At 44.7% G+C, this 4,074-nt stretch overlaps 1 pseudogene; it reads left to right on the forward strand.

Moving 5' to 3' along the window:
* Nucleotides 1–1,051: 1,051 nt before the first annotated feature.
* Nucleotides 1,052–4,074, forward strand: part of LOC102856983 — a 14,790-nt pseudogene continuing 11,767 nt past the window's right edge.

A 4,074-nucleotide genomic window follows, 5' to 3' on the forward strand; every position in this document is an offset into this window, starting at 1 on the left:
CATACATCATTGTGATCCCAGAACAGGAGGAAGCAAGTAAAGGCATCGAAAAAGTTGTGGAAGAATAACTAGAAGAATATTTCCCAGGCATAATATAGAATGAGAGAATATATATTCGAGAAGCTGAGTGAACACCATATAGAATAGACCCCCAAAGAAAAACACTAAGGCACATCATAGTCAAATTTGCCAGAACTAAAGGAGAGAATTCTGAAAGCAGTGAGGGAAAAATAGAGTAACCTATAAGGGAGAGCAGATAAAATTAAGTGCCGATTTCTCAGCAGAAACCAGCAAGCAAGAAGACAGTGGAATGACATATATCCAGCACTCAAAGAGCACAACTGTCAACCAAGAATCCTGTCAACCAAGAATACCCAGAGAAACAGTCCGTCAAATATGAAGGAGAGATCAGTATATTCCCAGAAAAATAGAACCTAAGAGTTTGTAAAAACAAGATCAGCATTGCAGGAAACACTGAGAAGCATCCTTACAGAAGTGCCACAGAAATCAGGATGGGCCAAAGGAACTAGCAACAACACCAAAAAACTCAACAAAATGATAGCAATAAAACTTTTCCTCTCAAAAGAGTAGCAGATTGGATTTTTTTTTAAAAAGTTCATTAATATGTTGTCTACTAGAGACACACCTGAGAAATGAAGATAAAGACTAAAAATAAAAGGGTGGGGAAAAAAATATACCAAGCAAATGACAACCAGAAAAAAACAGGAGTAGTGATACTCATTTCTGATAAAATAAATTTCAAATTGGATCTGTTTGGTACGGGAGGAGATTGTCCTTCCTCTCCAGCAGACCATCTATTGGATTTGAACCGCTCGCCTCTGGGATTTGCTCTAAGTCTTAATAGGAATAGATGGCCCCTTTCTCGCCTGTGAAGCTATTAGTAGCAGTACAACACATCACACCTGAACTTTAGTATTTGAAATCATTTTACCCCAAGTGTCCGTGGGTGGTGCAAATTACTTGTGTTTGGCTACTAACCACAGAGTTGGCAGTTAAAACCTACTTCATAGCGACGTGTGTATCCTAGAGCATGGCGGATGCCGGCTTGCCTCGCATGCTTCCCAGCGACCTCTATCCCCTCATTCTCTGCTTCCTGCGGGAAAACCAGCTGTCAGAAGTGGCCAACAAGTTCGCCAAGGCAACAGGCACTACCCATCAAGATGCCAACGCCTCTTCCCTCTTGGACATCTATAGTTTTTGGCTCAAGTCCGCCAAGGCCCCAAAAGGGAAGCTACAGGCAAATGGGCCAGTCATTAAGAAGGCTAAGACGAAGTCTTCATCTAGTGACAGCAGTGAAGAGGAAGAATCCCAAGTGCCTCCAGCCAAGAAAGCTGCAGTAGCTGCTAAGCGGGCAGGTCTGCCTCAGCATCCTGGAAAGGCTGCAGCTAAAGCATCAGAGAGCAGCAGCAGTGACGACTCCTGTGATTCAGAGGACGAGGAAGAGGATGACCAAAAAAAATCTGTCCAGAAAGGAGTTAAGCCCAAGCTAAAGCAGTCAAAACTCCCCCGGAGAAAACTGAGAGCTCTGATTCTAATTCTGATTCTAGCTCAGAGGATGAGGCACCGAAGAATCAGAAGCCAAAGGCAACCCCGGTAGCAGCTAAAGCCCAAGCTAAAGCCCCCACCAAGCAAGGAACACGAACTCAGGCAGCACCTAAAGTTGCTAATGGGAAAGCAGCTAGCAGTAGTAGCAGCAGCAGCAGCAGCAGCAGCAGCAGCGGTGACTCAGAGGATGAGACGCCAGCAGCTATCTCTAAGAAGACTTTACCCAAAACCCAAATCATGACCAAGCCTCCCGTGAAAGCTGCTACCACCCCCACCCCAAAGAGTTCAAGTAGTGAGGACTCCTCCAGTGAGGAGGAAGAAGAGCAGAAGAAACCCGTAAAGAAAAAACCAGGTCCTTACAGTTCCATCCTCCCACCTTCTGTTTCCCCACCAAAGAAGTCCTCTGCCACTCAGCCTCCTAAGAAACCCAGAAAGAAGAAAGAGCCTGAGGACAGCAGTGATGAGTCTGATTCAAGCTCTGAGGATGAGAAGAAACTCCCACCTAAAGCAGCTGTCTGTAAAGTGACTCCTAAATCGGCTCCAGCCAAGAAGACAGCAGAAAATTCTTCAGACAGCTCAGACTCTGACAGTTCCGAGGATGAAGCTCCTGCCAAGCCAGCCAGCGCCACCCAGAATTCTTCGAGTAAGCCAGCAGCCGTCACCAAGCAGCCTGCTGCTGCCAAGGCAGCTACATCTACCAGGCAGCCTGCAGGCAGTGGACAGAAGCCCCTGCCCAGAAAGGCTGACAGTAGCTCCAGTGAAGAGGAAAGCAGTTCCAGTGAGGAGGAAGAGGAGAAAATTACTAAGACTGTGGCCACCCCTCAGTCCAAGGTGACAGCCAAAGCAACTTCATCTATGCCTGTCAAACAGGCTCCTCTGCAAGGACAGCAGAGGCAGTGCCAGGCCAGGGCTTTTGACCCAGCCTTCCTAACCCCCTCTGCCTACAACTGCAGGTACCAACTACAGTTCCCAGAGGTCTGTGGGGAAACACCATCTTTGTAAACTTGGACTTTGGTGGGAGATCTGCAAGGACAGTGGAGGCAGTGCCAGGCCGGGGCTTGTGACCCAGACACCCCACACCCATCATATATGCCACATCTATAAGATTTCTCAACTTCCCCTAAAATACTCATGTACCATTGAGGATTAAGTTATGTGGGGAATCAAACTGGTTTCTGGCCTGAGTACTTAGGGCCCACTAACTCAAACAACTGGGAGATCCTTAGCGTATCTAAAGAGTGGGGAAGCTATTCCTGAAAGGGAACAACAGACTTCCTCCTTCATTATTTAGGTTCTCCTGAGGCCCTCCCCATGTGTATCACTGTGCGCTTCCTCCCTCCCCACTCATGTGAGCGTTGGAGTGTGCATGCACCCTCTACGCATTTACTCTTGTTTCTGCCCAACCATCTTCTGGAGCAGTGACATCAAATAAAAAACCAGCTACCACCTCAGACACGAAGAATTCTGGCACACCAATGGCCCATAGAAAGCAGAGTGCTTCACTTGTCCCACCAGCCCAAAGCAAGATATTAACCCCCAAAGAAGACACAGTAGCAACGGATTTCCTGGAGCCAGAAACCTTGATGGATCTTTCTGATACTGATTTTAAAAGAACAATAATTGAATATTTTCAATGGATAAAAAAGAAACTGGATGAATTACAGAATAGTTCTAGCAAAGATCAGGAGGAGATTAAAAAAAACCAATCCAAAACAATGCAGAGAAAACAAATGAAGCATTAGAGGCATTGGAAAAACAAGAAACTGTGATCCAAAATTTGAAATCTAAGGTTTCTGATGCTGTCAACATGATGGAGGGACATACAAATAGAGGTGAAGAGATGGAAAACAGAATCAGTGAAACAGAAGATAGAATTGTCACCACAGATCTGACCGAGAAAAAAGCAGAATCCAAAAAGAAGGAAACAGAAGAAAGCTTGAGAATAATGTGGGATACCATTAAAAGAAGTAACATCTGCATCATAGGAATCCCAGAACGGGAAGAAGCAAGTAAAGGCACTGAAAAAGTTGTGGAAGAATTGCTAGAGGAAAACATTCCGGGCATAATGAAGAATGACAGAATATATATCCAAGAAGCTGAGCGAACATCATATAGAATAGACCCTAAAAGAAAAACAACAAGGCACATCATTGTCAAATTTGCTAGAACTAAAGACAAGGAGAAAATACTAAAAGCAACAAGAGAGAAACAAAGAGTGACCTATAAGGGAGAACAGATAAGATTAACTGCTGATTTCCCAGCAGAAACCATGCAAGCAAGAAGAGAGTGGAATGGCATATATCGAACACTTAAAGAACACAACTTTCAACCAAAAATACTGTATCCTGCAAAACTGTCCATCAGGTACGAAGGAGAGATTAAAATATTCCCAGAAATACCGAACATAAAGGAGTTCATAAAAAAAAGACCAACCATACAGGAAACACTGAGAGACGTCCTGGAAACAGAGATGCCACAGAAAACAGGATGGACCAAAGTAACTAGCAA

The sequence above is a fragment of the Elephantulus edwardii genome, unplaced genomic scaffold (assembly GCF_000299155.1).
Source record: "Elephantulus edwardii isolate Elephantulus edwardi_28Jun2011 unplaced genomic scaffold, EleEdw1.0 scaffold00320, whole genome shotgun sequence".
NCBI classification, from domain to species: domain Eukaryota; kingdom Metazoa; phylum Chordata; class Mammalia; order Macroscelidea; family Macroscelididae; genus Elephantulus; species Elephantulus edwardii.